The following is an 11,999-nucleotide window of genomic DNA, read 5'->3' as shown; positions in this document are numbered from 1 at the left end:
CTCCTCCAGACTGAGGCAGACGGCGGACTGCTGCTCCCACATCGCCTTAGCCCAGGCGAGTGCCCTCCCGGACATCAGCATTATGAGGTCCGCTATCTTTGAGTGGTCCAAGGGGAACGAAGACGGATGCAGCTCAAAGATGAGGGAGCACTGGGAGAGAAAGGCCCGGCAGGTTCCAGAGTCTCCAGCGTAGCGCTCCGGAGGAGGTAAGCGGGGTTCTCGGGAAACTGGGGTAGGCTGGGAAGAAACGCCACTGGTGGCAGGGTTTCTGAGAGTCTGGGGGATTACAGGTGTGGCCCACTGCCTAGTAGGGAATCTGAGGTATTGCTCCAGCAATGTCTTGAATGCCTGGTCATCGCATTCTGCCAGGGTATGGAGTCCCTCCATAACTCCTCGTGTCATCCAATGGTGGCTCCTTGCTGGGAGACATCATTGTGGAGCTGGTCTGAGTCTGCTGGTTCAGTCATGGCTAGTTCGTACTATCACAACTCAGGATATGACCCAGATGCAGACACAGGAGGCGGATAGCCCAGTTCTCAGATTATTTATTGTAAAAACAGGGCAGGCAAAGGGCAGGCAAAGGGCAGGTTGAGGACAGGCAGGGGTTCATGATCAGGTCAGAGTCAGGCAGGTACAGGACGGCAGGCAGGCTCGGGGTCAGAGCAGGCAGAGGTTCGTAATCAGGTCAGAGTCAGGGAGGTACAGGATGGCAGGCAGGCTTGGGGTCAGGGCAGGCAGAATGGTCAGAACCGGGAAAACTAGGAAACAAGAAAAAGGAAGACTGGAAAACACGCTGGTAGACCTGACAAGACAAGATGAACTGGCAACAGACAAACAGAGAACACAGATATAAAAACACCAGGGATACATTGAGGAGACAGAGGAGACATTGAAAATTCTAGCCCTTCGGCTGCTGCCATAGAAGCGCCCATTCAAGAAGGCTCAAGGTCATTGGCCACAGATAAAATGATGTCAAATCATGTTATATGTACAGTAGCTTTGATTGGACTGATCATGTCAACATCATACTTCCACAATCTTAGCTAGCAGTCATCATCATGAATCAAGTCGACAATCTACTGGCAAATCCTTTTTTTAATCCTTGTCATATGAAGAGAAATAATGAAGAGAAATTATAGACAAAACATATCGGTGCTCATCGGCCGTTGGACATAAACATTACACAATCAAGTTTGGAAGGAATCAGTGACAGTGGCTGTGTGGTCCCAAATCTAGGATTAAGGGACTCTTTTCCAAATTTAAAATGAAAAACATTCAACATTGGCCATGCTGTCAAAGAAGCGTGATTTGTGCTGCGATCTAAACAACTGTTAACTTGGAGGACTGCTGTGCCACCTTCCTGTTCAAGTGAGCCGAGCACAACAATGTGAGTCCAAAAATGTATTGTATGCTGCTTCATAAATGATGTAACATGCCAGGGAGATATGTATACTGTAGCTAAGAAAGTAATACTAAGTGTATGTTGTGTAGTAAGATGTTTGTAGCCCATGTGCCTCACCCTAATAATTTGGTCTATTTACCCCTCTTAATTTTGCCTACTGTTCTGACTGTTCTACTGTAGCCTATAACCTGTTTTAGAGAAATGTAATCATTGAATATTGTAAGAGCTTTCATTGTCTGCTTATATGCCCCCTTTATTTATCTTACGGTTCTAACTTGGTGTACAGGGAGAGCACTGTAAGAATGACCCATGTTCTGAATTCTGTCGCTGTACATTTCAAAGGTGCTAAAGAAATAGTTATATTGACTAACATTACGTCCGTCCTAGCTCGCTCATTGTCTTAATCGAAATTACGGATTGCTGCTTATCCGCTTGTCGTCCCCATAGTTTGTACATCTCAATTGTCATTAGAAACCACATTTGTTTAAGCAAGTCAGCCATATCAGCTATGTTTTTTTAAAAGGCAGTAAATGAGGTTGAATGAACTGTTTCGCTGCCAGACAAGGCTCTGCTGATAGCCAGGTGTAGCAGTGTTAAGGTGTTGGGACTGCTGTTGGGATAGCTTTATGTAGGCCTTAACAGTTTGTGGACACCGTTTGTCACCGTTAGAGTGCAATTAATGTATTGTTTAGTGTTTTCCCCACCAAGATTTACATGCTAAAATCGCCTCTCATAACACCCATTAGCAAGCGCATGCACACAGGAAGTCCCGTGAAAAAAACAGGCCGGCCTATAGAAATCAAATTCCCTTCCAACTGATTCGTTCTGGAGCCAGCCCTGAATGTGAATACATGTCTGGCACATCAGCATGAGGTAAACATTGGCTTGATGAATCAGAGGCTCATTCACACTTTCCCCTTTTCTCTTTGCTTCTAGTCTTCCCCTCTATTATCTTATTATGTCCTCTCCCCCCCTCCTTTGTCCTTTACTCTCTATTATCTATCTGTTCTTTCCTACCAGTTATATTGAATCCTGGACTGGATCTCCAGCTTTACATGAGGAAGGGTTGGGGAGGGGGGTAGTGATGGCTGTTGAGGGACAGGATATTACAGTCCCCCCCCCCCATTCCCCTTCAGATTAATCACATGGTTTCAGGAAAGGGACCTCTCTCTCTCTGCTGAGTCATGGGAAAATGAACACTCCTGCATGAAGAATCTGCTCTCTCTTTCCCATGTAGGAGTTAGCCCTCATCCTTTCCTCCTCCCTCCTCTCCTCCTCACTGACAACAAGCAGATCCAGCCAGCACCTCCTGTGTGGTAGAGGAAGCGCTCCATCATAAACTGCAGCTGCTGCCTGACAGGCTGACTGGCTCTTATCATGTTATCATGTGACTGAATAAAGATAGACCCTGTAACTATGTGTGTGGGGGTGATATGTACGGCTGTGCCCAGAACAAAAATAGCCTGGGCTTTATCGCCCCCATCAAGCCAAGGCAACTTCTAACAGGAGTCAAACTGCCTGACATCATACTGTAGTCATCTGGGAATGGTTCTGTAGAAAGGTTGAATGGGAGGGTTCTGAATGATGGCAGCTCCAGCATGCAACTGTTGCTTGGAACTGATTAATTAAACACAGAAGTCTGATGTGTTATGTTTTATGAAAGTATGGACCTGGCTGTGCTGGGTGGTTTATGTTTAGTTTTTTTAGGGTGGGGGGGGTGGGGAGAGATTGTGGAGATTGTGGAGGAATTATAACAGATTGTGTAATGCGTTAGGGGATAATAAAGTGTAAATATTTTCAGTCAAGAGACCTTTCAATATCATCTGATGATGCTGCTCCTAGGAGAAATTCCAGCCCTGTTGCATGAAATAATATATGCTTACATTCACTACACTTCACTCACAGGCACACAAGCACCCAGGTGCACAAACAAGCACGCACACACCAGAGCCAGTGCCCGAATGAATCAGTTGGATGGGCATTAGATTTTTATAGGCGTCCCGTTTTTCTGTGTAATATACCCATAGCAACTCATTGGGTTTATTCAGGACAGATTTTGGTGAAGGGCTTCGCCTCGTCCTCTCTGCTGAAACTTGCGAGCAAAACAGCGCCCCTCTGTATTACTATATCTAGCCCATGTATCTGAGGCTGTCTGGCCAGAAAATGTATGACATGCCATGCTCATTTTGTCCAGACAGCATCAGATACATGGTCTACACATACGGAGACAGAGGGGCGCTGTTTCGCTAGCTCTGAAATGTTATCTGAGATTGATGCGTCTTTCTGTCGGCATGCATCACGGTCAAATAAATGATAATTATTTCAATATTTTATTTGGACGGGCAAGGGGGTATGGTAGGGTGGGCCAGGCCCCCTAGTGGCAGCCCACAACTCCAACCCTGGCACACACACTTGTACACGCAATGTACATATTGTACAGTATACTGCTGTAGACGAACAAATCAATAGTTCTCCTGGTTCAGAGTCATGTCCTCAGTCATTGTAGTAGTGTGTCTATAACCACTAGATGGCAGTCTCTTATCATATCAAAGACCACAGCTAACTAGAAGCTAAAAACCTTTGCCATTAGGGTGTTTATTTACCCTGGAGAATGATTCATGTTGTTTCTTATTTTCTGTCAGCAAGCTGTTCTACTACTTGAGAAAGGGGTGTGGTGGTGGGTATGGGGAAGAGGGAAGGTGGTTCTCACAGCTAACAGTCTCATGTATCTCATGGATTTGGAAAAACTCAACAGTGGTGACCACATGGGGATACAATTAGGTCAGAGCGCACGCAGACAGACACACACACACACACACACACACACACACACACACACACACACACACACACACACACACACACACACACACACACACACACACACACACACACACACACACACACACACACACACACTAACATGATGTTTCTGTTTCTCACATTCACCTTGCATTCATCACTATTAGCAGAGGAATAGGAGAATGAGAAGGAGTCTCTGTTGTGGTCATTAAGTTCTCCCTCTAACTGAAACCATTAGGTAATACACAATTCTTCTCCTTGTCATCAAACACTGCACTGATATAAACAAATATCTGAATAATGGTTCAACAGGACACAGGACAGGAAACATGATTGATAGGCACATTTCCTGTGACATATTTCACCTGAAAGAGAGATAGAGATGTAAACAGTTGTTAGAAAGCTGATGGACGGTTTGTACATATGGTGCTGCTGGGTGGTTTGTACATATGGTGCTGCTGGGTGGTTTGTACATATGGTGCTGCTGGGTGGTTTGTACATATGGTGCCGCTGGGTGGTTTGTACATATGGTGCTGCTGGGTGGTTTGAACATATGGTGCTGCTGGGTGGTTTGTACATATGGTGCCGCTGGGTGGTTTGTACATATGGTGCTGCTGGGTGGTTTGAACATATGGTGCTGCTGGGTGGTTTGTACATATGGTGCTGCTGGGTGGTTTGTACATATGGTGCTGCTGGGTGGTTTGTACATATGGTGCCGCTGGGTGGTTTGTACATATGGTGCTGCTGGGTGGTTTGTACATATGGTGCTGCTGGGTGGTTTGTACATATGGTGCCGCTGGGTGGTTTGTACATATGGTGCTGCTGGGTGGTTGAAGAGAAACAGCATTATCTTGCAAATGAAACCACCCCCTGTCAGAGTAAATGTAACCCCCCCCCCAAGTCCTAGAGATCAAGATCAATAGTATGAGCTGAAATGCAATCTACATTATGTCCAGACCAGAAACAACCTACATAATCACATTTTTGCTCTATGATAGATACTCAACAATAGTGTATTATTACAGTACATGACAACAGACTGTTTAGCAAGACCATTGGCTGTATTGTGGTAGGATTTAGACAGCATTATTGGCCCTTTCTCAGAGCTTTACAGATGGTATAACACAGTAATCCTCTGTTTGTGAGTACTTTAAACACGGAGCTTGGCTGTCTTGCTGTGGTTTAATTTTAGTCTGTTTCTTTTGGGCGGGCTCCAGCGTATGCTGCAGATGGACACATTCTCACAGAACAGCTCCTCGGTCTGGAGGCTGGAGTTTGTTCCCGCTCTCTGCTCTCAGCTCTCCACCCTCCGGCCGGTCTCGTCTGGTTTGTGGCCCCAGCCATGCTCATGCCCCCTGGAGCCGCTGGACCCGCTGGACTACCAAGATGTTGTGTTATCTAGTATCATGTCTCCGTGCCCCAGTTGTATACCGTCTTATTTCTGTGTCGTCACTTTTTCTCCACCTCAGTGTGCCTGAGACATACAGAGACATTTGTCATTTTTCCCATGTGTGTATATGCATGCATGTGTGCGTGTGTGTGTGTGTGTGTGTGTGTGTGTGTGTGTGTGTGTGTGTGTGTGTGTGTGTGTGTGTGTGTGTGTGTGTGTGTGTGTGTGTGTGTGCGTGTGTGCCACAGCCATCCTTGATTTCAGTTATGTACCATTCATATTCATATTTCCTCTTCCAACCACCCTAAGGTTGTCTAGCACAACAACATGAATAAAACACTCATTATAGTGGAGTCTGGCAGCCGAATGAGATGTCTCATCCTTGTTTTAAAGAAGGGGATTACAATTATAAACATGGGCTGGCAGGAGGGACTGGGGCTCTGGGGCTGGAGGGACTGGGGCTCTGGGACTGGGGGAACTGGGGCTGGGGGGACTGGGGCTCTGGGACTGGGGGAACTGGGGCTGGGGGACTGGGGCTCTGGGACTGGAGGGACTGGGGCTCTGGGACTGGAGGGTCTGGGGCTCTTGGGCAGGAGGGACTGGGGTGGGGGGAACTGGGGCTGGGGGACTGGGGCTCTGGGACTGGAGGGTCTGGGGCTCTGGGGCAGGAGGGACTGGGGCTGGGGGACTGGAGGGAATGGGGTGGGGGGAACTGGGGCTGGGGGGACTGGGGCTCTGGGACTGGAGGGACTGGGGCTCTGGGACTGGAGGGACTGGGGCTCTGGGACCGGAGTGTCTGGGGCTCTGGGGCAGGAGGGTCTGGGGCTCTGGGACTGGAGGGACTGGGGCTTTGGGGCAGGAGGGACTGGGACTGGAGAGACTGGGGCTCTGGGACTGGATCCCTTGTGGCCCATATGAGGTTTCATACTGAGGAGCAGAAAGAGCCTAATGATGGAGCTATTCACACTAACGATTACAGCATGTATCCCTGTATGACACACAGAGATCTAAGATGGAGGTTTAATCATACTGCTTTAATGATCCTCTCCCATTAGCAGGGTGTGGGGAGGGAGGGAGGTAAACCAAGCCAGCGTTTGAGATTACACTCACTGGCCATTGATTTTCTACAGTGGATAGATGTTCATCATTCAGACTGGGCGATACAGTATGATGAACGAATACAGAGGGAGCGAGGCACCTCGCTGAACAGCAGACCACCGACACCAGATACCCCACCATGGTTACAGCCAACAACCTAAGCCCATCATCCAGTGGCTGCAGACAGTTGGTAACCCAACATGAACATCACTAACCATCTGGAGGAAGGACAGCAGTGGACCTTTCACATCTGCTTTAGAGATTATCTGTGTACTGAAATACTGTCAGAATGTCTTTCAACTCCGTCCCAGCCATGTATTGTATGTAACCCTGCAGATCAGGGCGAAGAGACGACAGGTCAACAATTACTTTGTGAAAGGGAAAGGAGGGAAGAGAACTGTTTTAGCGGCTCAGTGGGAGCATGAAAGGGCTGCTGACCCCTTCCCCCTCTCAGAGACCTCCTGGGCACCATTAACGCCTTGAGAGGGGGGCATTTCCAAAGTTGGGTAAGGGTGGATAATATACAGCATCTGGAAAGCATTATGCTGTTACTGCCCAGGGGTGAGGCATAGGAAGAATAAGAGCAGGGAGAATGTGTGTGTGTGTGTGTGTGTGTGTGTGTGTGTGTGTGTGTGTGTGTGTGTGTGTGTGTGTGTGTGTGTGTGTGTGTGTGTGTGTGTGTGTGTGTGTGTGTGTGTGTGTGTGTGTGTGTGTGTGTGTGTGTGTGTGGTTTGGTTTTTGCTATCCTTGTGGGGACTGCTTTTTTAGGCTTAGGGTTAGGTTTAGAGTTAGGTTTAGTTTTAGGGTTAGGGTTAGGGTTAGGGTTAGGATTTTGGGGTTGGGTTAAAGTTAAGAGTTAGGGTGAGGGAAAATAGGATTTTGAATGGGAATCAATTGTTTTGTCCCCATAAGGATAGTAAAACGTGTGTGCGTGTGCATGCGTGTGTGTGTGTGTGTGTAGCCAATTGCATTTGTGGGTCAGAGAATGTATGAGCAATTTTCAAAAGACAGAGAGAGAGAGGGTGATGGAGAAGGCTGAGAAGGAGAAAGGGAGGGGAGATAAGGATCAAGGGACAGAGCGATAGTGTGTACATAGGCAGTGGGAATGTGTGAGTGTGTGACCTAACGCCATGCAGTTTGCTGTATGAGTCTTTGTTCCTGCTAGTCGTTTGAAGACTGGACCTTTTCACTGGGAGGCAGGATGTAGAGATCAGGAACCTTGGCAACAGAACAGTTCCATCTGGGCCTGGGCTAGAAACAAAATGGCTTTGTGTGAGTGTGTTAGAGAGAGACACCCTTATCCCATCCTCACCCCCAGCCGGCCCGGCTCAGCCTCAGACAGGGTACACGAGGTGTTCCCCCCTCATCAGTCGTCCCAGCAGCCCAGGCCCAGCCAGCTGCCCTGGGCCTGTGGAGAGGGAACAGAGTAGCTAATGGCTCACACACAGCACATGACCTTCACTGAGACACATGCAGGTCCCACTCCAATCATCAGCACACACTTATATCATCTAGAATTTCAGGGAGTCGGGGAAGCCAGCTGATTCAGAACAGATTGTGATACAACAGGTTACGTAGGGGTTACACGGGACAGGGAGGGACATGTGACGTAATACTCATAGTTCCTTTTATCCAAAGGAGCTATTGTGGGGATTTGGGGGTTGTCAGGAAGATATTCTAGGTTGGTGAAAGGTTCAACATTGTCAGATACGAATGAAGCAGGCCCCAGGGAGAAGTAGAGCATGCTGGGTATTGGAGTATACTGATCCATATCTCTCCCCATAGGTCATAAGACTGATCACAAAGCAAATACTCCCCTTGTCTCCACTCACAGAGCAATTTACTGTTCTAGGGCCATCTGGGATAAATGAAAAGAAGAGGGTTTCTCGGCCAACTCTGGAACTCGCTCCCCCATTTAGTGAGATTTTCCTGGCTGTGGAGCGTTCACACCCCCACCCCCTTGGAGTAATTTTTTAAGAGCTAGTCGAGCCTTCTCCATAACATGAGTACATGCTGTACTCATGTACTCATGTACTCATGGCCAAGTGCCCGCGGCACGCTAGAGACAATCGCTGGACGTTTAAGCTACCTCCCCCCTACCCCAGCACCCCAGCTCATTCCCCAGCCACCCTCCACTACCACCTCACAACCCCTATAGTACTCTAGTCCTCTACCTCTCTCTGTCCATCTCTCTCCTCCACTCCCTCACTCTCTGCCCCCCCCTGGCCTCACTCTCCACCCCCTCCCTCTCTTCCACATACTTATTTTCTCAACCCCCCTCTCTCTCCTCCACCCCCTCCCTCTCTCCTCTCCTCCCTGCCATCCATCGCTTGGGCTGTTATTGAGCATACATTTCACAGACACTCCCTTAGAGACCGGTGACCTCATCAATGGGCAGGAAGTCAGGGATTCGTGTTCCTCCTTTTGTGAAAGTAATCCCACACTCAATATTTTATTCAGGAGTGGAGTGGAGGAGTGGAGAGAGGTCTGGCGGAGGGAAGGAGGGGGTGTGGAGGCCCCTAACTCAGTTGATTCTCAGTAGTGCTCACTGCTCATGCCACATCATCATGATCACTTGACTATACGTATAGACTAGAGCTTTAACTGCATTAGAACCATGGGAGGCTGGTGAGGGGAGGACGGCTGATCATAGTGTCTGGAATGGAGTGAATGGAATGGTATCAAACACTTGTGTTCCATTCCATCCATTACTAAGAGCCTGTCCTCCCCAATGAAGGTGCCACCAGGAACCAAAAGGAACCAAAAGGCCCTCTGTGAAAAGCATTTCTAGATCCAGGTCCAAGTGGCTGAACTTTCACAACTGGTCTAGACTGGACTGCAATGTGGCAGTGGAACAATGTGGAAGAGGAAGGACTGAAACAGAAAAGCAACAGAAAAGAAAAGAGAAGAACAATTCGACATAGAGAAGTTGTAAATAAAGCACAAAATATCAAAAGGAATGGAGAACAGATCCGTCTGATTGGTTAGACACATGCTGCTGTAGGCTACTGTATCTTTCTGTGAAAACCCAAGTCAATATGTCGTAAAATCATGGAGACAGAGAGACAAACTGACTGGAAACTTTTGTCCCTGATGTGAGTCAATGAATTTGACTGACGGTTTATTGCTGCCAGGGTGCTATTGCTGTATTCTGATGACATCAAGGAAACGCCTAGGCAAGAGGCTGTAGCAGAGCTGATTCAACTCTACAGCTGCTTCTCCTCAGGCAGCAGCAACAGGAAGAGACCTGACCTGCTGCCTTCTACACAGAGGAGGTGTGGGGGCAGGCATCAGCTCTTTCTCTCAGGGGGCCCTACTGTGGACTAGGAAGATCACACACATACGTGCACACGCACATGGACATATATGCACGTGCACATGGGCACATATATACATGAATGCACACACACAAACACACACACACACACACACACACAGACACACACACACACACACACACACACACACACACACACACACACACACACACACACACACACACACACACACACACACACACACACACACACACACACCTTTAACAATGTGAGTATTTTTACAGCATTCTGGAAAGATCCTCGGTCTTCTGGCCAAGAAAACCATTCCCCATTTACAGAAACGCCTGTGAAAAGAAAGATCCTTCCAATCCATTCCAATTTCTAAGTGATTCTAAAGAAGGAATGGAAAGTACCTGACTCCCTTTTTTGACTTCATTGTTGTCGTTGAAGTGGCAGCAGTGGGTCCGCACCAGTGTGCACATTAGATCAGAGTAGAATAGATCATTCGTCACATTACATTTACACTACCAAACTCTTAGATTTGAATAAACACTGTCTGTAAAGGCTATGAAAGTAATTGGTTATTATGATTTTGGCTGTGATTTACATTAGTGAGAGTGTTCATTTTTTATGTAAAGTATCAATATATTCATTGCAATGGTTAGGCCTATTTAAATACACGGAGCACGCCAAACATTAGGAACACCCTCCTAATATTGAGTTGCACCCCCCCCATCCCCCATCAATAAGGGATCATAGCTTTCACCTGGATTCACCTGGTCAGTCTATGTCATGGAAGGAGTGTTCTTAATGTTTTGTACAGTCAGTGCATGTTACCTTATCATCAGGTCAAGCCCTACAAGACGACCTTCCCTTTTCAATTTCTCACAAGAAGTTTTATCTAAGAAGGAAGATAAGAGAGTGAAAAAGAAAGAGAGAGAGAAATGGAGCGGGAGAGAGAGAGAGCAGCGAGAAAGCCCATTTTTGATCAATGCCTACTGCCCACAGCAGATCGATTCAGCACTGGGGGGCAAAAGCATCAGGATTTTGAGGCTAAACTTTGCACGCACAGTCACTCACAAGAACAAAGTCAAACTGACTCATACACTCACCTATCATTTATACCACTTTCACAGACACACCTGCATTCCCTCCTTCCCTCAGTCTCCAGGACAGTCATCCCCAGTAAGTCTGTACATGTCTGTTACCGCCAGGTCTGGCTTTCCGCTGACAGCGCAGAAATACACACTGTTGCTCCAGAGGGGTGTGTTGGGGCCTGGCCACTCCCGGCCCGCACGACACAAAGACAGCAGCGCTGCCAGAAAGCAACACACAGCAGCTCCACAGAAAAGGAGAAAAACAGACAGAGCAGGCCAGGGAAAGAGGGGGACAGAGAGGAGAGGGGTGGGGGTGAATTTACGGAGGAGGCTGTGGAGTCTGAGCACTCTGCCTGCAGGGACATTGGTGGGTCTGTGCCCAGATGTGAGGGAGGGGATGGAGGGATGGAGGGATGGAGGGGATGGAGGGATGGAGGGATGGAGGGATGGAGGGAATGGAGGGATGGAGGGATGGAGGGATGGAGGGGATGGAGGGATGGAGGGATGGAGGGATGGATGGACACAGAAGTGACAGTAAGATCCAGTGTGTCTGAATCCCTGCCAATCACTCCAGTCATTCTCATGGTGCTGCTCTGCTGCCTCTACAACAAATCTGTTACGTTTCCAGGACATTTCATTCCCCACCCGCTGCTGATTCTGGCACACACCACCTTCTCACATATTATAGTGTTGGACACACACTCTTAGTAGACACCGCACATGCACATACACACACACACGCAAGCACATGCACGCACACACACAGCGAGTCAGTGGAACAGAAGGCAGCAGCAACACATACTCTGTCATCCTCTATCTTCCAGAGATATGCTAATTAGCAGTGACACAGTCGTCCAGTGATAAGGAAGTACTATAAAAACAGTGCCTCATGTCTTAGGAAGTGAATGTCATCCGTTACGCTCTCAACCAGC

At 47.9% G+C, this 11,999-nt stretch overlaps 1 long non-coding RNA gene across 1 annotated transcript; it reads right to left on the bottom strand.

The window, feature by feature from the left end:
• Positions 1-5,279: 5,279 nt before the first annotated feature.
• LOC106607227 (uncharacterized) lies at positions 5,280-11,216 on the bottom strand. The gene is made up of 3 exons (XR_006770405.1): positions 11,083-11,216; positions 8,005-8,100; positions 5,280-5,678 (listed from the first exon to the last, which is right to left on the bottom strand). It is a non-coding gene; the product is annotated as an uncharacterized lncRNA (long non-coding RNA).
• Positions 11,217-11,999: the final 783 nt, after the last annotated feature.

The sequence above is a fragment of the Salmo salar genome, chromosome ssa06 (genome assembly GCF_905237065.1).
Source record: "Salmo salar chromosome ssa06, Ssal_v3.1, whole genome shotgun sequence".
In the NCBI taxonomy this organism is placed as follows: domain Eukaryota; kingdom Metazoa; phylum Chordata; class Actinopteri; order Salmoniformes; family Salmonidae; genus Salmo; species Salmo salar.
The sequence above is the reverse complement of the archived record's forward strand: the minus strand, read 5'-3'. Positions and strand labels throughout refer to the sequence as shown.